General features: G+C 37.4%; 1 protein-coding gene and 1 pseudogene across 14 annotated transcripts in view; both read right to left on the reverse strand.

The window, feature by feature from the left end:
- LOC110597363 (serpin B6-like) overlaps positions 1-18117 on the reverse strand; it is a 312873-nt gene that overhangs the window by 65314 nt on the left and 229442 nt on the right. For 13 of the 14 annotated variants that reach the window (XM_078020459.1, XM_078020455.1, XM_078020452.1 and 10 more), the window contains one exon: positions 535-683. The exons of the other annotated variant lie outside the window; for it this stretch is intronic. The gene's annotated coding sequence lies outside the window, so the exon portion shown is untranslated. The remainder of the gene's footprint in view (positions 1-534; positions 684-18117) is intronic. 14 annotated transcript variants of the gene reach the window in all.
- Positions 8539-13743, reverse strand: LOC144366319 (thyroid receptor-interacting protein 11 pseudogene; annotated as a pseudogene).

Raw genomic sequence — 18117 nt, forward strand, 5'->3', positions numbered from 1 at the left:
CCCCTTCCCAATTACTCACAAATGACACTTCTCCCCCAAGCTAGACACCTGTGTCACCTTTTGACTTCCATGTCTGAAGACTCCCAGGTGTCTCAACCCCCACCCATCCTCACCCCATTATGAGATCCCATTTTCTCTATTGGACATATGATAACAGCCCCACACTTTGGTAACAGTTCACAGTATAGAATTTTAGTCTGGTCAGTTTGCTCTTTTTTAAAAATTGTTCTAATTAGTTATATATGACAGTAGAATTCATTTTCACACATCATACATAAATGAAGTATAACTTCTCATTCTTTTGGCTGTAGATGATGTAGGTTCACACTGATTGTGTAATCATTTATGCACAGTACTAGTGTCCAATTCATTCTATTATGCTTCCTACCCCCACCATCCCCCCATCCTCCCTTAACTCCCCTCTGCCTATCCAAAGTACCTCTATTCCCCCCCAGTGCCTCCCCTTTTGTGAACTATCATCTGCATATCAGAGAAAACATTCAGCATTTGGGTTTGGGGGGTTGGCTTATTTACCTGGCATATTCTCCAGTTCTATCCATTTACCCACAGATGCCACAATTTCATTCTTCTTTAAGGCTGAATAATATTTTTATATGCCCATATATACCTCATTATCTTTATCCATTCATCTGTTGAAGGGCACCTAGGTTGGTTCTTCATCTCTGCAGAAATGATAACATGAGCTGAGACTGTGGGGCAAGGATTCAGCCACTTAAAAAGCAGGAAGGCCAGAGTACTGGGGAGAAGAAATGATGCATGTAAAGGCCAAAAGCCTGGAAACCAGAGAAGATCAGTGTGGCTGGAGGGCAATGAGCAAGGGAGGGTGGCCTCACAGGAACGGCAAGGTTAATGTGGACTCAAATGGCACTCAACTGCTTTAAGCAACCATGTTAGCTGCTAGGGATACCCTAGAAAATTCCACAGATTAGGTGACTTCAACAAAAGAAATATATATTATCCAATTTTGGAGACTGGAAGTCCAAGATCAAGGGGTCAGCATCATTAGTCTCCTGAGGCCTGTCTCCTTGGATTGCAGAGGGCTGCTTCTCAGCATTTTCACATGAACTATTCCCATGAACATCCCTCATGTCTCTCTGTAGATTCTAATTCCCTCTGATAAGTACACCAGTTCTATAGGATTAGGGCCCACTCAAGTCCTCTTTGATCTGGGCCTGGTGGCACATGCCTGAAATCCCAGCAATATGGCAGCCTGAGGCAGGAGAATTGCAAGTTCAAGGCCAATCTCAGCCACTTAGCAACATCCTCTCTCAACTTTGAAGCCGAGGTGTAGTGACACCATGAACCAATAAAAAAAAATTGGAAGCCCGACATAAGGAACTAGAGGGGAAATGATGTCAGTTTGTGAAGGAAAAAGCAAACTGGGAAGCTCAACAATGTACTTTAAGAGCAACACAACTCTTCAGGGACCTTGGAAAGGAACAAGAAAGGGAAGATCTTTTAAACTCTCTATTGACCTCCAGTTATGTGTTAGTTGCCAATATGCCAGCTTGGACATCAGTGTTTGTGGGCCCCATCTGACCAATTTGTGCCACTTTTATCCATAATAATGGATTTAACAGCAGACAAATTTTTGTTGTTGTTGATGGAGATTAAGATGCCTTGAATTGGGTAGTGGATTGTGTACTTACAAAATAACAGCTCTAAGCAACTTTCTATATTTTCTTTTCCTTCTGAAATTTTTTATTCAAAATATTTCTTCAATTTAATTCAAGAGAACATTTTTATTGTTGTATGATCATGCTCTGGTGGTCTAATTGTTTACAGGGTATTCCAAAATAAATGGACTCTGGAAAGTTTTTATCGAGGATAAATGGCCACAAAATGATGAAAACTATTCTTCTCTAGGATAATTATTATACATTTATATTGTGCAGTTATATTATGCAGCCTATACAATAATGTAATTTAGACTAACACAGTTGATCCTAATTTTTGACACTCCCATTATTAAAAATATACATGGGGGCTGGGGATGTAGCTCAAGCGGTAGCGCGCTCGCCTGGCATGTGTGCGGCCCGGGTTCGATCCTCAGCACCACATATCAACAAAGATGTTGTGTCCGCCGAGAACTAAAAAAAAAATAAATATTAAAAATTCTCTCTCTCTCTCTCTCTTTTAAAAAAATAAATAAATAAATAAATAAATAAATAAATAAAAATATACATGGGAATAAAAACCTATATGCTTACAGTGCACCTAGAGCTTTTTAATAACAACTGCCTTTTGTTTTGGATTATTTACATCCATATTATTCTCATTTAGTGCCCTCTTTAGCCAGAATTTCATAACTCCTTCACTTTTGTAATAAAATTTAATTTCCTAATTTCCCATATACTGGCCCTGCTAAAATAGAATATTGCATATTGCATTTTTCATACAATACGAACCAACAAAGAAATTTTCCTTCAACTCTCTATTTACATTTTATGGTAAGTAGCCAGTGGAAATGCATTTATAGATCATTTCTGGGCAAATTGTGAAGCTAACGACTGACCTGTTTCTGTCTATAATGGGTCTTTTTGTTTTACTAGCATTGGGCATTGTGGTCTCTTAAAGAGAAAAAAAAAGTTGCCATTCTGTATTTAGTTGCATCCATATATTATGTTGCTGTATTTTTGTTTTATTAAAAAGTTTACGTAATAAAAAATGTGATGTTAAAATAACGACACAAAAAAAGAAGACATAAAGCCAGAATGCACTTCAAGGTCACATCAGGGACACACAAGATATCCCAATATCTCAGAGTATGACGTGCCATAAGGTAGGATGTGGCCTGCAAATCAAAGGACCTTCTGTGGAAAGACCCCAAAAGAGAATTTCTTCTATCCCAGTCCTTAGTGTAGGCTCTGATCCCACAAATACCCAGACGTTCTTCTGTGTGCCTTTGATTTATCACAAAAGGGTAAAGACAAAGAGACCTAGAATCTGAGAACCAGGTGCTCATATTAGGAGGGCAGTGGGGGATGAAAGAAAATGTTCTTAGAAGACCATGGCCAAGGGCAAGAGGGAGCCAGTGTTGGACTCAGAAGAGTGCACAGGAAGAGAGGCTCTGAAGAAAGTAAATGGACATGAACTACCACTTACCAGAAGCCGCAGTTAAGACAGAGACCAGTAGATAAAGGTCTCCCCAGCTGGTTCCCTCAGGGGAAAGGGAAGAAAGATCCTTAATGAAAGGGACATAGATGGAGCTTGGGGAGCAAGAGAAGAAAGTGGAGTCAGTAAAGAGGGGGGAATGATTTTACTGGTTTAGGAGTCAGTTGCCTAGAACATTGAAAGGAAAAGACAAGCCCAGGGACTAGGGTGTTAAATAGCTAGTCAGCCATGATGGGTGAGCAGGGCAGGGACAAGGAAGGGAGATTGAAAACTGAGGCTGGCCAAGGCCCTGAAGGATGGGTGAGACTCCCCTCCCCCTCCCTCCCCTTCCTTCCCCCACCCTCCCTGGATAACTAGATGGTGGCAGTGACTGGTCTGACCCAGGACCCAGGAAGCTGTGGGCTGCTGATCTCCTAGCCCACTCTTGCCCATCCCAGGCAAAGCCTACGCTGAGGACCTGGCACCTTCAGGAAGTAGCAGGCAGGGCATGGATGGCGCTCATTCCCCAGAGGTCAGCCAGGGCTTGCAGGGTCCAAGAAGGTGTGTGGATGCCCAAGAGCTCACCCATGTTTTAAGGAGTGGAGCCACACAGACCAGGCCCTCAGTGACCGCTCCTGCTGGCTCCTGGAGACCACACCTTGTCCAACAAGGCAAAGGCCTTAACCACTCTGGAAGGTGAGAGAAGCCCCTGAGGAAGGATATTGGAACCATTAACCAACATCCCACATGACCTCTTCCTTCTCTGCCACAGAGAACCAGAGGAACACACCCTATTTGGCCACTGGGAAATGCCCACTACCTGTTGGGATGCTTTAGTAACCTTTGTAGAAGACCTGTGTGTATAATAGGATAAAACTGCTCTCAACTTCCCCTGCCCTGCCTTGTGCTAAATACTTCTACTGCAAAATAATTAAGCACACAGGGTGAGTCTTTAACCCTGGAAAGGACCAGTGAAGCTTAGCCAGTGAGGGGGCGGGGCAGGGAGATGGTGGGAGAGGACTAGGGGAAAGGAAGGGTTTCCTAAGGAGAAGATGGCAGTTTGGATCTGGGATGATCCCCAAGTTCCATGGGTTGAAGGTGCATTCATCAGCCTGTGGGGATCCTGAGAGGTGTGGGAAACTTTGGAGTTGGGGCCTAGTGGAGGAAGTGAAGCCATGGGTGGTGTGTCTTGGAAGGGAATATCCAGGACACCAGCCACCTCCTCCTTTGCTTTCCAGGTCACAGTGAGTGAGCATCTTTGCTCTATCACTTACTGGCACCATGATGAACTGTCCTGACACAGGCCCAAGAGCAACCAAAGAGGCCAACCAAGCCTGAAACCTCTGAAACTGTGACACACGATAAAAAATTCCTCCTTTCATGTTCATTATCACAAGTACTTTGTCACAATAACAGGAAGCTAACTATCATTGGTCACAACTGTACAGCTCCAGAGTAAAGGCAGAGTGTGGAATAGTTGGAAACTGCAAAAAATTCTATAAGGTTGGAATGAAGGATTGATATTGAGAAATGGCAAAGGGGGATAGGAGAAAAGGTTAAATCAGGAACTACCTGGTTAGCTCTCAAAAGGGAGCTTAATCTTTATCCTAAAAGCAATGGAAAACTATCAAGTCTGATCACCAGAGAGGGGTCCCCCTTAGCAGGAATGTAGGTGGACCACTTATTCTAGGCTTTTTTTCAATCAGCTGTAAGCCTTTGTGTTACTCAGCTCTTCATTGCTGTGGCCAAATCATCTGACCAGAATGACAAAGAGAAGGAGATTTCCTTTTGGCTCACAGTTGCAGAGTCTCCATCCATGTTTGGCCAGCTCCAGGGTTCTGGATCAAGGATAAGGCAGAGCATCCATCACCATGGAAAGACTTGCCATTAGTGTGTTCACTAGTTTTAAATAAAGATATGCAGATAAATTGGAATCTCATACATTGCTTGTAGGAATGTGACAAGGTTCAGCCACTGTGGTTGGTGATTCTTCAAAAAGTTAAATAGAATTATCTTATGAACAACAATTCTATTTCTAAATTACACAGAACAGTGTAAATCGGTATTCAAGCAAATTCACATACATGCAGTTTCATAGCAGGACTACTAAAAACAACCACAAGGGGGTAAAAATCCAAATTCCCATCAATGGATGAATGAATAAAAAAATTGTGTCATAGTCAGGTACTGGAATATTATTCAGTCATAAAAAAGAATAAAATACTGGTACATGCCACAACAAAATTCAACCTAGAACACATCACACTAAGTGAAGAAGCCAGACACAAAAGGTAATATATTTTATGATTCAGTCTATATGGAATATGCAGAACAGGGAAATCCATGGACACAAAAAAGTAGATTCATGGTTGCCAGGGACTGGAGGAAGGGGGGGATGAGGATTTGCTGCTTAGCAGACTTGGGTTTTTCTTGGAGGAAATGAAAACCTTTGGGTACACAGTAAACTTTATGGTTGCACAACATCTTTGAGCCATGTATTAGATGGCATTGGACTATGTAAATGTGAATGTCATTGGGATAAAAATATCTAAAAGAAAAAAGAAACTTGGTGATATTCAACAACTAAAAAAACACTACAGTGGTTATATGATCAAATTATTTATTAGTGCATTGTAGCAAGATAAGTAGAATATAATCACAAATCCTGGAGACTTTAAGGCCTAGTCAAAAGACTAATAATAAAAATGATTAATAAATAAGCAATGCGACTATCGTGGGAAGTTATTGTAAAAGTTCAAAAATGTAACATCTTGAAGAAGATGACAGTTGAACTGAACATTGAGGGCTAATGGCTTTTAACTCTTTGGGTTGGAGGTAGAGAAATGCAATGATGCTGAGAGCCATAGCCAAGTAGGAATGATGCATGGCACTTTTGGTTAAAAGGTGACCCCAGCAAGCCATTGAGATGATAATGATTATGTTAAAATGTGCATTCAATTGGAGATTAGACACCTGCTGTCTGCCTAGGCCTGCTACTTTGGAGCTCTCACAGGACTCCCAGAGAATTCCCATTGGTTGGGAAGTGTGGTAGGAGGGAATTCCGGAGGAGGGATTTTCCTGTTCCTATAGTGTATCCAGGAAGGAGCCGTGTGGCGTGGAGTTCGGCATTTTTCCCGGGAGCATGTGTGGAGTGTGCTGGTGGAGTTCAGAAATAAAGTTTGTTCCAGCTTCAGTGGCTCCTGATTTTGTGCCCAGCCAGACTGCGGCATTTGGTGGCCCCTATGGGGAAGGCCTGAAGCTGGGAGGTAACTGAAATTGTTCGCCCCTGAGGGAAGGCGAGAGAATGGGTGACCATTTCAAAAAACAATGTGTTCTTGTTTTGATTTATTTTCTTTTTGTTTCAAGCTGCCTATCCCTAGAACTTTCTCAGGCAAACTGGGAAAAATGGTTGGCTCAAGAAGTTGTTCGGCCCTGAGGAAGAGAAAATTGATACAATGATTTTTTGTTCCGTTTTGTTTCATTCTGTTTTGGTTTTGTTTGGTGTTATCTTATTGGGTTGTGTTATCTTTATAGTAGATTAGAAATTAGTAAAAAACAAACCAAAAGAGTGTTAAGTAAATTGTTACAGGTTCAGACCATGAAGAAAGACATTTTAGATCAAGCAAAAGAGAAAGTCTCTCGAGCTAGTCAGACAGAGGAAGAAAATTTAAAGAAAAAGGGGCTATTAGGGAAAAAGCTACAACAGGAGGCTACAACTAACACCTTTCTATCACCAGAGGGTGTAAGTGTCCAACCAACAGCCTATGGGAGATTATGGATGGGATCCTGAGACAGGACCTCAAAGATTAGCATGCCCTGTACTTGAGCAGGCAGGAGGGCAGCGAATTCACCATGCTCTAGATTTCAAAACAGTGAAGCAGTTAAAGGAGGCTGTAAAAACCTATGGTCCTCAAGCACCCTTCACTGTAAGCATGGTCGAATCCATTACCAACTTGGACATGACGCCAGCAGATTGGGCTAGCATGTGTAAATCTGTGCTAAATGGAGGACAATATTTGTTATGGAAGGTTGCCAATGAGGCAATGGATTTTAAATAATGGGTTCGAGGAACTATGGTTGTAGCAACACTTTGATTTATTTTTATACTTGTTTACTATTGGAAAAACATATGTATTCCTGTCAAAGCACATCAAATTCATGAACACATTTTATATGCAGAGCTCAACGAATATCCTCTTGCAAGATATACTCATTTTAAAATATGGTCAATAATGGAAAAGATTCCATGAGCTTCTGAGAAGAAGGTAAATTCAGCTGTTTGGGGGTGAAATATTCTGTAGATGTCCATTAGGTACATTTGATTTATAGTATTAAAGTCAGAAAAATCCTTATTAGTTTTACATTTGAATGACCTATCTGCTGGTGATAGGGTTTGTTGTAAACAACATTTAGTTGGATCTTGTTTTTTGATCCAATCCATTAATCTGTGGCTTTTTCCTGGGGAGTTGAGACCAGATGCATTCAGGGTTATTATAGATATGTGTTTGTAGTTTTATAATATTTTGGTTTGTTTTCTACATTTAATTCTGTCTTATTTTTCATTTACTTGGTTGCTCTTCTCATGGTCATCATCTATTAAGAGCTTTGGGAATTATTTTTGGGTACATCTTTGTGCAGTTTATCTTTGAGTATCTTTATAGTGCTACTTTGGTGATCAAAAATTCCTTTAGCTTATCCCTGTCATGTAAAGCTTTTCTTTCAACATAAACTTTGAAAGAGATTTGCTGGATTTAGAAATCTTGACTGACAAAATTTTTCTTTAAGAGCTTTCTTTGAATATCTCATTCTGGACCTTGCTCTTCTTTAGGATCTGAGTTCAGAATCCAGAAGTGAGCCTTAATGGCTTGCTCTTAAACGAGACCTGATGTTTTTCTCTTGCAACTTTTAGTGCTCTTTCTTTCTTTTCGAAGTTACGTATTTTGATTATCATGTATAAAGAAAGAAAAAGTTGAAACTGAGAGAATATTTTTTAAAAAGATAAAGAAAAATGAAACAAAAGCTTATAAATATTTATAGCTACACGTATTTTGTCTTCTATTTTTGATTTTTGTATATTAAGAAAAAAGACAAATCAAAAGTTTCCAACCCATGCTAGGTGAAATTGGAGAAGAGAAAAAAGCAGGCCATACAGCAAATATCTTTCTGACACCTGTGGCTTCCAAAACCACTAAGAACACTCATTGAAATTGATTGTATGAAAATTTATATTAAATTATGTAATGAATATAAAATAATCTGATTTATGTTAAATTTTATTTAAATTAAATTAATTTCTTTACATTTTATTAATTTAAATCAAATTTAATAAATTTATATATATAAATTGTTATAATTTAATATAAATTAATTTTATTAAATAAAAAAAACTAATTAAATTTTAAGTGCTACATCAAAAAATAAATTTAAATTAAATGTAATAAAACTAACATGAAATTAATGAAATAAATTTAAATTAAATGTGATAAAAATTAAATTATATTTAAATTACAATATAATTTATATTTAAAAATTGATTTCATATTAAAGTTTATTAAATTAATTTTAATAAAGAATGCCCTTTAATGGTTCTAAAACTACAGGTTTCAGAAACGCAATTGCCACATAATCTGCTTTCTCTCTTCTACGACTTTGCCCAACTCAAGCTAAAAACTCGATTCATCTTTTATCTTAATTTACAAACATAAAAAAGATTAATTATATATACATTTTTTGTTAAACCAGAGAAGCATTTAGATAAACAGTCCATATTTTAATGATACATTCTTATAATTTATAAGTCTTTTGGTTTGACTCAAACTTAACGTGTAGAAAATATTTTCCTTATGAACATATTTAACTCCTAGAAAATTGAGTTTAACCTGAAGTGACTTTTTAGACAATTAAAAGTAGTTAAATGGATAGGTTCATAGTATTTTGATTAAAAGAATCTTAGAATTAATCCACTAAATTTTTTTATTTGGGCCCTCCAACTGTAATTTTCTTTTAGTAGTTGTACAATGTTTTCTTTGATAAAGAATTCACAACTTCTTGCTACATCATACTCTAACTTTGGAGATATATCTTTATCATATGGGTTGGATTTTTCTTTTCCGTCATTTAAATGTATCATTTTTATTTTAGTATAATTAAATTTAACAAATATTATAAAAAAGAGGTTGAGCTATATAAGTTCACTGATACTGCTCTGATTCACAATCAAAGTATTTAAGAATTCAATACTGCATACAGTTATCTCATAACATCAGAACAAATTTTAATAAACCAAAAGTGCTACAGCAAACAAACAATCAAACAATAATTTTAAGTGTAACATGAAAAGAAAAAAATAAAAACAAAAAAAAATAGGGAGCTCTATATATCAGGGGTTTTTTCTTTATCATTTTTCTATCAATATATGACTTTTTTTCCAAAAGGAAAAAGTACCTTGAGTTTATGAATTCTGTAAAGTACTAAATTATCTCTGGCTTGATAATTATCTATTGCCTTCAAAGGTCCCTTAGTACAACTCCAGGGCTGCTGTCAAGGGGTATTGGCAATAGTGTACAGTTCAAATGAAGATGCCCAGGTCCACCAGGTCCAACCAAGTCCAGCTGCGTTAATAAGAGTCACAGCTTCCAAATGGGGAGCCAAGAATGGCTGAATTCTGTTCCATATTTACAACTTCCTGGTACGTTTACACCTGGCTTTCTCCTTCCTGGTGAGTATAAAAGTTTCATGGTATGATCAGAAATTTTTCTTTGTAGAATAGCTGGATGAGATTCTGTTTCTAGAAATGGAACCAAAAGTCCTGAAAAAGAACTTTTAAGCCTAGTTTCCTCAGCTGGTATCAAAGGTATGTTGGGGTCACTTTTGGATCTTCCCATTCAAAATGCAAATCCTTGTTCTCTTTTCCATAATGCAGGTCTGGAGTCGCTGGTGGACGTCAAGGACATCCTAGGTGTATGAAACTAGAGACATTCTAGCATGAAGAGCTCTTCTCTCCATGTCTTTCTGCTGGATAATTTGAGTGAGTTTCTCAACCTCATCTTCCGACAGCTGGTCTATCTGTCTGGTTAAAGACATATTCTTTGAATTCTGAAGTTTAATCTCAAGTATTCGTTCTTTGACTCTTTTCACAAAATTTTCCATTTTGGCTTTACAGATGGCATGGTTTTCACTCCTATTTTCTGTATTAAGGCTTTTCACTTTTGTTTCTGGAAAACTATCAGCATTCTCTGTTTGAATATCCTGTCTCTCTTCATGCCCCTGGGCTTTGATTTGTTCAATGGTTTTCTGCAAATTCTTAATTTCCTTGTCTTTTTGAAAAAACAGTTGAGTATGTGCAGCCTTCATCTGCTCATACTGGTATTTAAATTTATCCATTTCCTCCTTCTGCTCCTGTAGTGAATGAAGTAGTTGCATGTGACTCTGGTTTTGATCTTCAATGACCTTTTGATGATGTGTAACTTCCTCTTCCAGATGATTCTTGATGATATTCAGTTGAGATACCTCAGATTCCAGTTCTGTGATACTATCAAGGGTTTTAGGCTCAGCCACAGCTACAACTCGATTCTGCTGTTCCCTAATTCTTTCCAATTCTTCTTGCAGATGAGTGTTTTCTTCTTTCATGGAGCTGAAACTTCTGGCTTTTGCCTCTATGGTCTGCCTTAAAGTTTCATTTTGTTTTAAGGCCTGAGAACACTTATCTAAATCCTTTTGCAGTGCTGAATTTTCTTGTTTGAGTTGGTCAATAGAAACTTCTTTCTCATTTAGAAGTTGCATCAATTGCTTCTCTTCTTCTAAAAGAGATGCCAACATGTCCTTAGTTTCTTTTTGATCAGTAGCCATTTGCTCAATATTCTTTTTGAGTCCTGCTATTTCAAAGTCTTTCTCTTGACTGAGTTGCACTACACGCTCCTGTTCCAGCTGTAAGGCAGAGGTATTCCAATTACATACATCTGAGAGTTCCTGAATTGTCTGCCTGTAACTGTTTGCTTCTTCCAACAGTCTCTTTTTGGCCTGACACAGTTCTACTTCTATCTGTACTTTCTCTCTTTTCAGCGTCTCCATAATAGTGTCTTTTTCTAGAGAAATTTGGTTGTTACCAGCAATAGATTCTTCCAACTGATGCCTTACATCTTCACATGCTGAAATCAACTTGTCATTTTCCATTTTGAAATCAAAAGCAACTTTTTTTAAATTTTCATTGAGCTGTTCTACTTCTGCAAGATTTTTCTTCAAGTTTGTAATTTCGACTTCCCTTTCTTTAAGCAAGTCATCCTTAAAATTTCTGTTAGAGTCTTCATTAACAGCATGTCTTAACTTGTTCCGAACTCTACATAATTCCTCCTCCTTTTGGCTAATATGTTCCTTAAGTTCCAGGTTTTCCTGCTGGATGTTTAAACTACTTTTCTGTGACTGACTTAGCTGACCTACTAAATCTTTGACTTTATCTTCAAGCTTCTGCTTGGTTAAATGCAAATCATGGAGGCTCAGTGCACTCTCAGTTAACTTTTCTTTCTGTACATGCAACTCTTTAGTCATGTCCATATTATCCTCCTCAAGTTGATGAACTCTCTCTTTTTCATCCTCTACATCTTGTTTCAACTTCTGGATTAGACCATCTCCTTCATTTTGCTGTTTTGATAGCTTATCTATTATCAAATTCATGTGCTTTGTATCTTCCTGGTGCTCGTTTTTCAGTTCTTCTAACTGAGCTATCAGCATTTCCTTTTCATTAATACTCTCATTCAGTTCTTGCTCCTTAGCCTCCAAGTTCAGTGTTAACTCATGTATCTGTACATTTAAATTCATGTCATTTGAAGCATTACTTTTAAGGACTTCACATTCCCAGCTAAGTTTGCAAAGTGATATCTGAAGTTCTTCCTTTTCTTGACTCAATAATGACTTCTCTTTTTCTAAAACTTGCACATGCATTTGAAGTTTCAGATTGTCTTCAGCAAGACTGGTATCCTGCCTTAAACTACTCAGTTTCATTCTTTCATTATGAGTATGAGACAGGGCTTGTTGTAGTCTGAACACTTCTCCCACTGATGAACTCTGTGGAGGAATTGTTCCCTTTTCTGCCACAGGATCACTCTCCTCCATCACAGAAGGCTGCAATTTACTGCATTTCAGTTTCAAGTTTTCAAACTCTTCAGTTATTTGTTGCTTTTTGACACTGAGATGCTCTTTTTCTCCCTTCAGGACATCTCTGTCGTGTTCTGCAGAAGATAATTTTTTCTTTATGTCTTTTATTGTATCCTCAAGTTCTTTGATTCTTTTTATGGACTCTAGTTTTTCACTTTGTAGAACCTGAATCATGTTTTGCATCTCCCAGACATGAGACTCATCAGTTAGTATAACTCTTGAGTCACCTTGGTGTAACAGCTTTTCAAGTTCTGCAATCCGTCTTTCATAGTCATTTGACTCCTGTTGATGCTGGTGATTTAACTCCGCCAATTTTTGTTGATGTGCATTCTGCAAGATGGACATTTCATGTTGGTGATGATCCATGTCCTGACTTCGGTTTTGTTCCAGGATCTTAATAGTATGTTGTAGTTTGCAGACTTCACCGAGTCTATAACCAAATGAACAAGGTGCTTTGGTTGCTGGTACACCACCCACTCCTGAAGGTACTGAATGAGCAGCTGACTGCACGCTCAACAACTGCTTCTGCACTGCCATCTGGCTTGCTTGAAAATGGCCGATTTCTACCTGTTTCTGTTGCAGCTGATTTTGGTAGCTTGTAGATTGAAGGTTTATTTGAAACTGTGATGCTTCATCCTTTCTTTCCAGATCAGTACAATACTTTTCAAGTCTTGTATTCTCGGATCTCCACCTGGATTCTGTGGCTTCAATTTTCTTTCTCCGACAACGAAGTGAACCGGTTTCCACAGCTTTGGAGACCTCCACAGGCATATCTATGGTGCAGCCGGAGACTTGGCCAGTGGGGGAAGCCAAGCTGCCTCCCTCCTGACCCAAGAACTGGCCCAAGCCGAAGCCTAGGCCTCTAAACCACGAAGACATTGCTAGAGCTTCAGAGAGCCCTCAGCTCTGCTCCAAAAACCACTCTATGGCCATCCACCTTCCAGCTGAATATCCTGGAGTGTTGCTGGGGTCAATTATGACAAAAGCATTCAGAATTCCAGGAAGCGCAGGGTTCCTGCCACCCTTGGTGCTCTGCCTTAAACAGAGGCCTGGCCTGGGCTTTGACCAGGAACTTGCCGCCAGGGGCTCAGTCACCCTCATGAGGCCTCTGCTCCCTCCCTGGACTTTCAGCCCTCTGGTTGGGTGAATTCGCCCTTAGAATTAGTGACTCCCCCAGCTCTGTGGACTGCTCATGCCACCTCCATGCTGGCCACCAGAACGTCCCCATTTGAGAGCCTTTATCCTGTCTTGGAGGCATGAAGTTGAAGTTCTGTCCTCAAGGACTCAAGTTCTGTTTTCTATGCCATCTAATCAGTTAGTGATATTTTCCAATGAAACTTTATTTTATATATATATGACACTGCAATACATTACAATTCTTATTACACATTTAGAGCACAATTTTCCACATATCTGGTTTGATACAAAGTTTTTGCACACCACTTCATGTCTTCATACATGTACTTTGTATAATAATAATCATCACATTCCAACACCATTTCTAACCCCATGCCCCCTCCCTACCCCTCCCAGCCCTCTGGCCAATCTAGAGTTCCTCTATTCCTCCCAGGCTCCCTCTCCCTATCCCACTGTGAATCAGACTCCTTATATCAAAGGAAACATTTGGCATTTGGTTTTTTGGGATTGCCTAACTTCACTAAGCATTATCTTTTCTAACTCCATCCTATTACCTGCAAATACTATGATTTTATTCTCCTTTATTGCTGAGTAATATTCCATTGTATATATATATACATATTCCATTGTATATATATATATATATATATATATATATATATATATATATACATTTTTTAATCCATTCATCTATGAAGGGCATCTAGGTTGGTTCCACAGTTGAGCTACTGTGAAGTATGATTTGTATCTTTCATTTCCAGGAGTTATGACTGGTTTCTTTTCAATATTTTTGTTTCTTTATTAAAGTGATTTTTATCTCCAATATTAGCTTTCTTTATTCAGTGCTTAGAACTTCTTTTAGTTTAACATTTTAATAATCGTTTTTAATAATCTTTGTCTGATAATTCATCTACTTCCATATCCTTTGTTGGGATCCTTTGTTGGCAGATTCTGAATTTTGGAGGAGATTTCTTGGCCTGTTTTCTCATGTTTTCAGAGGTCTTGGTTGGACTTGTGCATCAGTTGAGATAGATTCTCCTTCCTCTTTTAAGTCCTCTTGTGGATAGTTATCTTTTTTGCTTTATGAGTAGATATCCCAGAGAGCAACCTGTGGTGCCACTCTGATTGTTCCTCCTTGGAACCTGTTTTTGTTTGTTTGTTTGTTTGTTTGGGAGTTTTGGTTTTGTTTCCCCAATTCTCTGCCCTTGGAGTAATGTGAAGGCTCAGGTGGGGCTAGATTATCATGTGTGGAGTGAGATTTGCTATTACTTACTTGGCTGAGTTTTGAGTATTATTCCACAGCAAGATCTCCACTCTGTGAACTTGAAAAGTCCCAATCACTTTCCAGCCCCTCTTACAAGAAGGTGGTTGCCAGAAATAGCACTACTGTTAGTAACAGATGTACAGTTTCTGCTGTCCACTTTGACATCTATAGCAATAATTGCCACCTATATAGGAATGTTGAGGTGAGCATCAGTACCATCAATACCAAAAATAAAAAATCATGAACTCAATCCAGAATTAAGCAGCAGGTGTCTACTATGTTGTATATTCTATCAATAACCACAAGCACAGGAATTGGGTAAGAATTACATTAACTATCTAATTCTATTAGTCAATGGAATTAAAGTTTCTTAAGTAAAGAGAAAATAGGGTAGGAAGGCAAGAAATGTTTGAAATATGTTAAGTAAACAAAAGAGAGTCAGGAGATAGGTAGCTGATGTTGACCATAAAGAAGGAGTTACAAAAAATTAACTAAAACTAAAAGGCAAAAACTGAAAGAGAGCAGGAAAATTGGTATTGGGATGGGGAGAAACTAAAGAAATGGGATTAGGGTCAAAAACCAATATATAAACAAATAAACTAATGTAAGATTAAAACAGTTTAAACCTATATATAATTATATCCCACCTATGTCAAAACAAGGCTAAATCATAAACACACCCAAAAGAAAGCAATTAAATGAAAGTACATAAATATATATTTTTCTAATCCATCCACAAAATGAGAATAGACACACATACACACACACACACACTTGTACACCTCAAAACTTACAGAATAAAAAGAAATTATAAAGAAATAAAATACAATAATTACCCAACCCCAGGAATATGGTTCATTTGTCCCATAGCTATTAAGGAAAATGTGTATTACATGGTATAAACTATGTAATTGCTTATACACATTATAATTTACACACATAATAAGTTCAAGAACTCCAAACTCTGTGAAAGTTCATGCATTCTTTGAATCTGAATGAGAAACACAGCACTCTTCAATAGGGGAGGCACTAGAGTGACACAAATAAAATAATAAAGTCAAGTATAAATACACATGGAAAAAAGAATTTATAAAAATACATATAACAAATAGTATGAACTCATTGAATGGGTTAAGAGACAAAATGGGTTATGAAACTTCATGAATAATATATCTAATTATGTTTTGAAAAAGTAGCTATGGTTGAGTTTCAGGAAGCTAGAAATATTTAGCCATGTCCAAATCAAGCACTGTTTTCTCTGGGCTAATTATTTCCAGTTCTTCTCTCATAACTTAGTGGCTTAAGTTCAAGCACTTTCACCATCCTACTCACATCTCTTTGGATATATTCTGCCTTGACATACTCCTATAGAAGATGAATAATAACAAGTAATAATTGAAGAATAGCCCGATTGGCTGCTTATAAAAGAGGCCCAATCTATTTTTTATTGGGGAGGCCATTTTGTAGTAATGCAGCCTAAATTGAGAAGTGCTTTTTAGTATAATCATATTGTATTGCTCACTCATATTAAACTCATTCTCCTAATCTGACAGATTACATTGGCATACACAGGTTACATTCCAGCATATGCTGGAACATGGAACTCTTACTGTCATTTCATAACATATTCCTTACTTGCTCATCCTGAACCTTATGGAATAGTGAATAGAATATGACATTTGAGAATAAAATTTGGTTTAGAATAGTGAATATTTTATGTTGAAACTAAATATTGTCTACATGGGAAAATAAATTTTGAGGATATTCTCTTTATCATATATGTTCTTTCTACAACATCTTCAAAAACAGAGAGTATATTCTTCAAAAAGATGAATTATATTCAGGAGGCTGAGTTAGTAGGAGTCCATGTTCCAGAAAAAAGTAAAAAGGAAAATGGAGATGGGAATGTAGCTTACTAGTAGAGGATACTTGGGTTCAATCATTAGTACCATAAACCACCACCAGCACAACAAAAAACAGCAAGAGCAACAAAAAAGTGTAATTCTAAGAGTTTGTATTTATTGAGACTTTACTGTGAGCCACAGTAACATTGTGAAGTAGATCAAAATGTATTTTAGAGATTATTTTAGATTATTAGATTGATAAATAATTTAGATTATTTTATAACTGATTATTTGCTATAATTCTTACATAAAGAATTTTTAAAAATTATTCTTTTATTTTTTTATTTGTTCTAAGTAGTTACACATGACAGTAGAATGCATTTTGAGCATCACACATAAGTGGAGTATAACTTCTCCTTCTTCTGGTTGTACATTATGTAGAATTATATCAGTCATGTAATCATATATGTACATATGGTAATAATGTCGGATTCATTCTACTATCCTTCCTACCTCACCTCACTCCCTTCTGTTTGATCCAAAGTTTCTCTATGCTTTCCTACCCTAGTCCCTTACAGTGGGTTAGCATCCACATATCAGAAAATATTTAGCTTTTGGTTCTTTGGAATTGGCTTATTTCACTTACTATGATATTGACTAGGTCCATCTATTTACTAGCAAATACCATAATTTCATTCTTGATTAAGGCTGAATAATATTCCATTGTGTATATATACCACATTTTCTTTATCCATTCATCTACTGAAGGACATCTAGGTTGTTTCCAATATTTATCTATTGTGAATTATGCTGCTATATCATTGATATGGCTGTGTCCCTGTAGTATGCTGTTTTTAAGTCTTTTGGGTATAGATTGAGGAATGGGATAGCTGTGTCAAATGGTGGTTCCATGCCCAGCTTGCCAAGGAATCTCAATATTGCTTTCCAAATTGGCTGCACCAATTTGCAGTCCCACCGGCATTGTATGAGTGTGAATTTTTCCCCACATCCTCACCAACACTTATTGTTGTTTGTATTCTTAATAGCTGCCATTCTGACTGGAATGAGACAAAATCTTAGAGACTCATGCTATGTAGCAGGCAATCTTAAGAGATGGGTCTTGAGACATTTACAAATTCCCAAACAAGAAATACCATTATAGCATGGAATTTCTCTCACAAAGTGCAGCCAAGTATTACCCAAATCTTTCATTTAACTCCTTAAGACTTATATAATTCTGTGAATTTAGAGCTAGATTCATTAATAAAGCCAATAATAAAATTCTGTCTGGAAAATTTATTGAAAATTTGTGAATTTTCTCTCCTTACCTCCTCACAGAATGCATGACAAAATTCATCATATGCATCCAAACCACTTGTCCATGTGGAATTCCAACTCCATAATTCACCCCAAATTTCTATTTTTCTGAATAAGCACAGATTTCTTCACTTTTTCTTCAGTTGTGGGCTGATACTATTTGCTGGTTAGATTTAGAATATTTTTGCTGTTACCTTGTTTTGCTTTTTCCCTGTTTGTTCTTTTGTTTAGAGGGGGCATTTTCCAAAAGATATAGAGACTTTCATGTTTCACAATAAGTACATGGATGGA

This window comes from Ictidomys tridecemlineatus, chromosome 8 (genome assembly GCF_052094955.1).
Source record: "Ictidomys tridecemlineatus isolate mIctTri1 chromosome 8, mIctTri1.hap1, whole genome shotgun sequence".
In the NCBI taxonomy this organism is placed as follows: Eukaryota; Metazoa; Chordata; class Mammalia; order Rodentia; family Sciuridae; genus Ictidomys; species Ictidomys tridecemlineatus.